Consider the following 10,838-nt stretch of genomic DNA (forward strand, 5'->3'; position numbering starts at 1 on the left):
ACACATGCGCCAAACCTCTGATACACCCTTGAGTGGAAGTCAAGTTTACATAAAGGGGTATATATGTTATCATCCCGCGCATGATTCGAGGGGGTTGAATTTAGAGCGGGGGAAAGTTTGTAAAGAAACTGTGGTGCTGCGTCGGTGGGAGATATAACAAGATAATTTGGTTTTATTCACTGAATTGAAAATGTAAATTGGCAACCGTACAGATTTATTAAAGATGACATTCGAGCGTTAGCACTCGAGGACTAACATTCCAAATGTCAACTTTAGAAACTCTACGGTGGCCAAGTTATATTGTATAAATTCAGATGATAAAACCAAATTAAATTAACTGGCGTGTTCAGGCTTGTTCACTGGCGTGTTCAGGCTTGTGGCGATTTGACCGATCGTTTTGATTGGCAGGCTTCGTTTTCTTTGCCTTTCTCTTGTATTCTTCATAGGTACCTCTACTAAAGCATACTTTTATTTAGCCCCTCCCCCTCCCCCTCCCCTTGCGTCCCCAACATGAGATGAAGACGCAAACGAAAGACAGACATTGTGCAGTCAGAGCGCGGGAGGGTTGAGTGCAAAAGTTGTGTACCCTTGTAATAACAATTAGAATACTTGGTGTCATTTTGTCGGACTTTTATTTTCTGAAAATTTCAAATCACTGTACATGTCATATCAATGAAAAGATACGATTTAAATTAAAGTAACCAATCAAATTGCAGGAAAATGAAAGACAACTATTGACTCTTTTATAAACGAGCTCAGCACTGGATCAACAAAATTTTTATACAAACTAAAACATCGTGTATTTGAGCTGTTGAATTTTGCAACTTCAAAATGGAAGTAAAAAAGTGGTGATTAAAAGTGGTGTAGTACAATTTTAATCTGAAATCATACTTGTGATTTCAAATCAAACTTACTCTGCGCGCCCGTTAGATTTTGAAATCATGCCTATGATGATTTCAGACCAAATTGCACCCCACTCAATTCAGTTAGCTTTGTAAATTCTCAGCTCCAAAATTATAAGAAACGTTTAGCAATCATTAAGGAGATATGATATTTTGAACATAAGAGTGAAAGGGTTGATTAAGAAAGTAGGCGAAGTAACACGGATTTAGAGATGTTAAGGCAGTGTCTTCCTTTCCTCAACTTCTTCAACACATTGCTTCCTACCGCAGTAATAGCCAACACCAACTGTAGCGAATCTTAAAAGAGTTGGTAGTGGCAAAGTTTCAAGATGAATATCTCAAGAGTTCATTTTGGGAACTTTGAGGATGGATTATTCCTTTTGAAATCACAAGCGAAAAGCTTATATTAAAAGAGAACAAATTTTCAAGTGCGAACCTAAGATTAATATTTAGGTATCATGGCTTTTCGCAAGTTTGGCGACGAAATCCGATATAATTATTTTTTTTCCGATGCGTAGATTGCTTTTGAAATTCACGGCAAGCTGAGATATTTCGCCACCTGAAATTGACTGCAATAGCGCTTACGTTGTATCTGAAGTCTTACATGCTGCATCGTAAATACCATCATCAACATGATGCATGCCCTAAAGTCGATTGCGTTTACCCTTCCATGCATGGCCCATCAAACTAAAATGTTTTGCCGGGTGATGTCAATAAACTTCTGGAAAAGATGGAAAAGCCCGCAAGATTCGGCCGAATGACCCACGATCCACCCACTTCATTTGCGTTGGAGTTAATGTCTATTTAGTCACCAAAAATTCATTGTAAAGGACAATAAAATTTCGATTAGTTCAGCCAATTGTGAGCACGCAGATTGTCAAGTGAAATTCCTTGTGTTAGTGTTCATAATTTTTCTTCCTGTGATAACTCGCTCTTCGTAATATTTAGTCAACATTTTAGCAAAAATAACCCAAGCTTAAGTGCTCATAACAAACCCCGCAAAACATTTAAATTTTGTCCGTTGTTTATTAGGGCTAGGTTGTTCAATGCTGGGTTAAGATAACCCAGGGTTAGTGTGAAATTTGATCTTAGATCTGAAACTTTTAAAAGAAAATTCAATTTGATTCATTTTGTGTCCAATTTGATTATTGAATGCTCTAAGAAGAATAGAGAAAATGATCTGAAAAAGGCTCTTGAACAGAGAAATTGAGGAACTTGGATTTTAATTATCCCTGGGTTTGTGCTATTCGGCCTTCGAACAACTGGGCCCTGTTTCAGTTTCACCTCGCTGTCTTATTGGTTGATCAGGACCATAGATTAAGGCGTGGTGTCTCAGAGGATGGGGTGAGCATTGTACATTGATCGACCGTACCACTCGCGGTAGAGAGAAAATTGAAATCGTAACCAAGTCTCTTCCGCGGCCGTGTCCAGTCTGCTTGTCAAGAGCATAACCAGAAAGAAGCGGACTTGGAAATGCGGGTAGGAAACGTTCGTTTCTAGGGAAATGCGCAGGGAGTTTTGGTATTGAGATTGTGATCTTAGATTGTTTTAGACAGTGATCTTAGATCGTAAAGTATGGCTGAGAAAAATGCTGATCGAGAGGAATTTCGGGGCGCAAACCAACTCCGCGCGGACAACGGTCGAAATCGGAGGTGCAGCCTTGACTTCGTCATTTGACAGGAATAACAGTGAGTTGGTTCTGCAAGATGGCATAGAAACGTTGGCAACCAGCAACATTTGAAGGTGGGAGAGGGTGAAAGAACTTCAAAGACGTTGCTCTGGTGAAGTGTACCAACTAATTTTGTCTGGGAGCATAATAATGATAAAATGAGCGACGTTTTTTCGTCTTGTCACGAGCGTGGCGCAAAGAAAAAATTCTGAGTCCCCATGAGGAATTGAACCTCTGACCTTCGGATTTCCGCGCTCTAATGCTCTACCTCTGAGCCACAAAGACTCCACGGCGAGCGAGATCTAGAGCGAAGTTTCACATAAAAAAATCATTCTCTCTATCACAATACCGGGCTCAAAATTTATCATCTTTCTTATTATATTTACAAACATGACGCTATCGACATTGCTGATTCTAACAGTATGTATAACCTCGAAAAGTTACCTAAGTGACCGAGGGGACAATTCGAACGCACACAGTGATCTTTATTACATTTAGATGATAGCGTTAAGACGTAATTTTGCTTGATGAGAGTAGCGGTTGAGGTTGCGTGTGGTTTGAACTAAAATAGAATATAACAGAAACTAAACTAAGAAAAATGCGTTTCGAAATGTAACCTATTTACCTAACTAAAAATGAAGCGATTGCACAGAAAACTGAATACGAGAACTACACCAATAATACATACAAAAGGTAAACAACGTTAATGAAAAAGAAATAAAGGCTTACTTTGGTCTAGCTCGTAACGGTAGCAAATAGCCTGTAGCGATTATCGAGCAGCGACGATTTGATAGCGATGATTTAGTAGCGATGACTGTGGTAAAATCTTTACACGTGTACTTACATGGGACATTGATCAGAGATAACAAACTTATTGTGTAATAATTATTGACTAACGAAAGACTTGTTGATAATAAATGAACCAGAACAAAACCGATAACACAGTGTGTATTAACTAAGCGTTTCAAAACTAACAGTATGCCGGACGCGTGCCATAAACTACTGTAGACTCGCTCACCGTGGAGTCTCTGTGGCTCAGTGGTGAAGCACCGGAGCGCGGAAATCGGAAGGTCTGAGGTTCAACGTCTCGTTACTTTGTCCCACGCTCATGGCAAGACAAAAAAATAACTATTACCTTAGCGAGCGCAAAACTTACCATCCCTCTTATTCTATTTCGAGACATTTCATTGTTCTGTTGCACTCAGTCATCCGGATGAATGCCTTTGGTTCTTGGTGTAAGGTGGTGATTGACGTATTATGATCGCCTGTCATCGCGTGGTCCTCGAAGCATCCCATCATTGCAAAGCAACACAGAATCGACGGTAGGTTGCGAACTAAATGAAACGTCTTTAAAATTCGTAAAGAGCGACTAACTTATTGACAAGAAGAAAATGAGTTTTGAGGCCAGTAGTACGGTTACGAGACAGACAATTTGAAAAACTACCTTCATCTTGAGCTATTTGATCGAGAATCGAAACCGAGCGGTTTTATGTGATTGATTTGAATTCATATCAATATTTTCCGGCAACTGTTGGTTGAATCGATTTCAAGCGTTGTGTGACAGATTGTGTCTATATCAGGAGAGAAGCTCAAAGCTAAAGGTAAGAGGAACGCTTTTAACAAACCATCGTAAAATAACTGTGTGGGGATATTTACGAATCGCACGTAGAGAAACTCACACCGTCAGTAATCCTTGTCACAGCTTCCCAGTTCTCTACACTTAGCAAGCTTATCGGTATTTGTTACCTAAATTTTGCTGTATGTAAAATCTGAATTTCGAGGGTAGGTTTTTTTGTCTTACGTATAACGCAAATGTGCTAGATTCAAATTTATTTTCGAGAATTGATATTGATGAAAGTGGAAATCGAAAGTGAATTGGTTTCAAATGGAGAAACTTGGGAAATATTCTTCAAGCTGAGTTATTTTAAAAATTAATTTCCCCTCGTTACTGCAATGTTAAAAATGAACATGATTTTCCTGCACAATTTAACCTGCTAACTACCATGAGTGACCAAGACAGAATTTCTCCTTACAATGTCTACACAATATTAATCAGATAAGTGATAGGAATTAAGAAAAAGATCAATTTCGGGATAATTAGTCGATTCTATACTAAATTCTCTTATTGTACAGCTAAACAGCATTCCAAGTAATCTGACAAAAGAAATACATTTGAGAACAGTATAATTTACCTACAGTATAATTGCTTGCTGTCTGTGCATGTATTTGTACATGAAGCCATTCACCATACTGATCACAATATTTACTTCAATAACCAACATGTCTGTTGTTAATACATGATCCATGATATTAACACTGGAGTCCAATCCTCTAACATGTGACCATATAATCAATATGCATTTAAAAGCCAGATGGAAGATTTTCACCAGTTTATTAACCCTTAAACCCCTAAGAGTGATTGGCTTCTAATTTCTCCTTACAGTATCACCCTTGAATCAAGTGTAAGGGTTGTGAGAATAATAGAAATTATCACCAATTCAAGAAGCTCCTGATTGTCAACCAAATTCTCCTTGTCATTACCACAGGAAATGTAGAGAGATCAGTGTGGAGAATATGAACAATAATGTTAGGGTGTAAAGGGCTAAGGGTTCTGTTCTTATAATATTACTCCTGCCGCTGTACAGTGAAAATGTTTTTGTTTCTGTAGTGTTCTGTTAATAGAACACAAGCTTTTAAGTATTAATTGCACTTTTTTGTTTATGTCACTCATTTGTGTGGCATTCAATATTACCACTTTTCTTTAGGTAATGTTATGTTACTCAGTCTATTGATATATGTGCAGTTGTTTATGTTGTTGTGGGTGTAAGGTGATTTGTTTATGTTATTTAAATCGTCTTTCTTTTCTAAAATATGACAGGTTCTAATTTCAGTTAAAAATCACCCTCAATAACTGTCTGTTAGAAGTTTGGGAATCTTAGGGTTAATCATGACCATTGGTTAATTTCCCCAAATGTAATTGGTGCATTAGATGGTTTATTTTTCAATAGTTATTTTTATAGAGTTTTACTCTGACAGCGTAACCAGACAATTGGCTGTATGGTCAAAGCTTGATTATCCAGACTTGTGGAGAATCATGGGCTTTATAGTCCAGATAATCCAGAGTTTGGAGAATGGAAGATATGAGTATAAATGTTGGTAGAAAATGGGACCAGAGCAGCAAGTCCAGATAATGAAAAAATCTGGATAATGGAGGTGCAGATAATCAAGGTTTGACTGCATTGATGGGACATGGCTAGCTGTATTTGGACAGTTAAAGTAGCCAATCATACTAGTTAGTAAGTCCACTCAGCTAAATCCACCAGTCACAGAGTTTAAAAAGCACTTTCAGTTGAAAACTTTGCATTTGTTCTTCCAGAAATTGTAATGGTTATGATTAATTGGTGACAATTAGACTTTGTGTTGTCCAATTCAGTCAGTAATCATGCATACTCAAGTAAATATCTGAAGCTGCATGAAGAGTCACTTGGCCAAAAATTACTAGATATAGTAGAGAAAAATAATTAATTTCAACTTCTTTTACATTAGAAACATATACTGTTCTAAGAGTTATTTTTAATCTCTCCTATACCCTCTTGGGTAATGTATATCTGAAGGTTATTTTTAATCTTATATCCTCTTGGGTAGTGTATATCTGAGCATTATTTTTAATCTCTCTTATACCCTCTAATGGGTTATACCCGGGGTTTTTTTTTTTAATCTCGTCTCTCCCCTCTTGGTTTGTGTATACATGAGGGTTACTTTTAATCTCTTCTTTACCCTCTTAGGTAGTGTATATCTGAGGGCTATTTTTAATCTCTCTTATACCCTCTTGGGCAGTGTTTAGCTGAGGGTTATTTTTAATCTTTTCTTTACCCTCTTGGGTAGTGTATACCAGAGGGTTATTTTTAATCTCTTCTTTACCCTCTTGGGTAGTGTATACCAGAGGGTTATTTTTAATCTCTTCTTTACCCTCTTGGGTTGTGTATACCTGAGGGTTATTTTTAATCTCTTCTTTACCCTCTTGGATAGTGTATATCTGAGGGCTATTGTTAATCTCTCTTATACCCTCTTGGGCAGTGTTTAGCTGAGGGTTATTTTTAATCTTTTCTTTACCCTCTTGGGTAGTGTATACCAGAGGGTTATTTTTAATCTCTTCTTTACCCTCTTGGGTTGTGTATACCTGAGGGTTATTTTTAATCTCTTCTTTACCCTCTTGGGTAGTGTATACAAGAGGGTTATTTTTAATCTCTTCTTTACCCTCCTGGGTAGTGTATACCTGAGGGTTATTTTTAATCTCTTCTTTACTCTTCTGGGTAGTGTATACCTTGGGGTTAATTGTTATCTCTCCTATACCCTCTCAGGTAGTGTACAGTTGAGGCTAACTTTTAATCTCTTCTTTACTCTTCTGGGTAGTGTATACCTGAGGGTTATTTTTAATCTCTTCTTTACCCTCTTGGGTTGTGTATACCTGAGGGTTATTTTTAATCTCTCCTATACCCTCTTGGGTAGTGTATACTAGCAGGTTATTTTTAATCTCTCTTATATACTCTTGGGTGGTATAAACCTGAGGGTTATTTTAAATCTCTCTCATACCCTCTTGGGTAGTGTATACCTGAGGGTTACTTTTAATCTTTTCTATAACCTCTTGGGTAGTGTACACTTGAGGGTTACTTTTAATCTTTTCTATACCCTCTTAGCTAGTGTATACCTGAGGGTTACTTTTAATCTCTTCTATACCCTCTTGGGTAGTGTATACTTACGGGTTATTTTTAATCTCTTGCATACCCTCTTGGATAGTGTATACCTGAGGGTTATTTTTAATCTCTTCTATACCCTCTTGGGTAGGGTATACCTGAGGGTTACTTTTAATCTCTTCAATACCCTCATGGGTAGTGTATGCCTGAGGATTACTTTTAATCTCCTCTATACCCTCTTGGGTAGTGTATACCTGAGGGTTATTTTTAATTTCTCTTATACCATCTTGGGTAGTATATACCTAAGGGTTATTTTTAATCTCTCTTATACTCTCTTGGGTAGTGTATATCTGGGGGTTACTTTTAAATTCTTCTATGTATAGATGTTTTAGATGACTTCATGAAGTCATCTTAAACACTTTCACCAAGTTATTACAGTGTTTAATAATGAACATGAAAAAGTTACAAGCTTCTGATTGCCTGAAGACAAGTGCATAATTCTCTTGTAATAGGAGTGCACTGAAAGTTGTATCACAAGTGCAAATTACAAATAGCGTGTGTAAGCTTTCAAAATTCCATCTGTCTCAACTTTCAGTGATGTTTCTTCATGTACATTCATTTATGAACAAGAAATAACGTGACTTCTCTTGCAATTTTCTGTAATAAGCACTCATAAATTTTTCAAATTTTTTTCTTCTATCTTCTAACTATTTTCTGAATAGTGTATGGATATTATAGGGAGAAGTTACATGTTGATCAGTTTTGGGGATTAAAGGGTTAATCACTTGTATGATTACAGACAGAATTGGACTCTACTTGGTCCTATTACCATTATACATCATGCTCAACCTCCTCCAACAACTAGTTAGTAATAGATGGATTGTACATACACATTGTGATCAAGGAAAGATTTTTTTCCTGACACACTGCTGGTGAAAAGCCTTTTAATCATTTTGAATAAATTATGAAAAATTTGCTTTTAAGCAATTAAGGGAAGAGTGAAACAGGTCCCTCAACCCTCAATATCTTCTTATTAATTCTCCCTTCACGCCACCATATGTTTTCTTGTAAATTAGTAGGGAGAATATGATGTTACATCACTACACAATTTTCTCAGTTAATGTGTATCAAGTCTTTAGCTGGATAGTTTGCTAATATTGTAAGTATAAGTTACATATAAATTACATCTTGGAGTTAACTCTTCTGAACTCTCAGAAGTGATTAACATGTAACTTCTCCCTACATTATCCAGAAAACAAGTGATGAGAATACTGAAATATATACTGTGTCTTTGCCCACATTTTTTTTAAAGTTTAAGTCATGATAATTAATTTCCTTTGCTTTGGGCCCTTGCTGCTTGGTTTACAGCTGCAGTTTTGTATTGGTAATAATGTGATTATGAGTGCAATTTGGTGTTAACTAGCACAAAGACAACAAAATTGCATGAGCTGGTAGGGCAAGTGCAATTTGTAGTCTTTGAAAACTTTACAAGTGCTTATTACAAAAAATTACATGGGAAAGTATTGTATCACTTGCTAATAATGTACATGAAAAAACATCTAAAAACATCACAGAAAGTCAAGACAGACAAAATTTGAAAGCACGCAAGCTCAATTTGTAATTTGCACTCACTTGTGTTACATGAGAATGCATTCATTTTCAGCTGATGAGAAGTGGATAATTTTTTAAATTTGAGTTTTAACAATTAAATTTAGACTAATTTTTTCATGTATAGTTTTGCATGTACCTCAAAACTTTTATTTGTGTTCTGTGTGGTAGTAGAGATAGTGGAATATATATGTCAGATGTAGTTTGTGAATCAAAGATGGGTGTTGATGACACTCAAATATAGAGCTAAAGTGACTTAATTAAGTTTTTGTCTGGTTCATCTTTACTTTGGGTACAACTACAAGGAATAGCTTCCCTTTGCTGGTACTTCACATTACTCTTGCCACTCTTGCTTGATATAAATAGAGATAATTAATTCATTAATAATTTACATGAAAAAATTAGGCGTATTTCTCATATAATACAAGTGCAAAGTTTTAACACAAGTGCAAATTACAAATAGCACTTGGGTGCAGCCAAAATTTCATCCGTTTTGACTTTCTGTGATGGGTTTTTCATGTAAATTACTAACAAGTAACAACATTATTTCTTGTGCAATTTGGTTTAAATAAGCACTAGTAAATTTTTCAAAGACTACAAATAGTACTTGCCCTATGGATGAGTGTAATTCTGCTGTCTTTGAAAAATTAATTCATGTTTAGTAACACCAAATTACATTAAAAATCATGTTGTTACCTATACAAACAGACCAGTATGGTCAGCTAAGATCCTTGGGTGTGGCAAAATATCACGATTATAGTTAACCACAGGCTAATCAGGTTGTAATGCAGTCACAAAATTGCTAAATATGTATAGGAAATCGTATGAATGCGAGTGAATTTCGTGATTTATGGGCACGAGTGATGTTTTGAAAGTTCTCAAAATTGCACGAGCCGTAGGCAAGTGCAATTTGAGAACTTTCAAAACATCACGAGTGACCATAAATCACGAAATGCACGAGCAGGTTCATACGATTTTTTATTTATTATATTCTCGACAAAATTACTCCATCGGTGTTTCCATGGCAACTTCTCCGTATTGCACTCTATAACCTCTATTGCACCCTATAACCTATTTATGCATTCATCATTGACCAATCAGAAATGCAATATTTTGTTGAGTATATAATAAGTTGTATTATGAATGTTAGCCAGTAGCTTTAGCAGGTCATGTCTAAACTGATTTTAATTTTAGTGTCTTTGCATCTTGCAGACTTCAGAGGAAAAGAAGCTCTTGATTGTTAAACAAATTCTCCTTGACATCACCTTAAGAAATTTTTAGAGAACAGTATGGAGAATGTTCATACTGATGTTAGAGTGTAATGGGTTTAAGATGGAGGACTGATTGTCAACCCTTTAACTCCCAAGATCTCTTTAGTAATTCTCCTTACTGTCTGCCATACAGTTCTTGTGATGTTAGTTTGGAGAATTTGGTATTGGATCAACTTATAATCCCCTCATTGGTATTTTTTGTTATTCTCATCACTTGTCTGCTTGATATTGTATTGATATTGTAAGGAGAAATTCTGTCTTGGTCACCCACAGGAGTTAAAGGATTAAATACGGCAGATTACTTGGGGAGGACTTTTATGGGGATCCCAGCTAAGTCTGTACCAGATGTATTGCAGAATAGCTCAGTAATCATAACTGCAACCTTAAGAGGCTGACCTGACCAAAAAAAAATAATATTCTGCATAATACTACCCATGAATTCACTTCAGGTTTACTTTGATTTGAGGTACAACTGTTCTTGCTCAAGATGAGTTTCCCTTTTATTTCTTTGTCAAATTATTTTTCATGTAATATAGCATCCTGACACATTGTGGATGATACCCAAAACTTTTTAACAATTGTGCAAAAATTGAGGTTATTATGATTGTGAATCAGCAATAACTTACTTCAATGTCATGATCTCTTCCTTCCCACCTGAACTCCCTTTAGTGAGAAGGCAAATGAGGGGGGGTGG

Source organism: Pocillopora verrucosa, chromosome 6 (genome assembly GCF_036669915.1).
Source record: "Pocillopora verrucosa isolate sample1 chromosome 6, ASM3666991v2, whole genome shotgun sequence".
Lineage (NCBI taxonomy): Eukaryota > Metazoa > Cnidaria > Anthozoa > Scleractinia > Pocilloporidae > Pocillopora > Pocillopora verrucosa.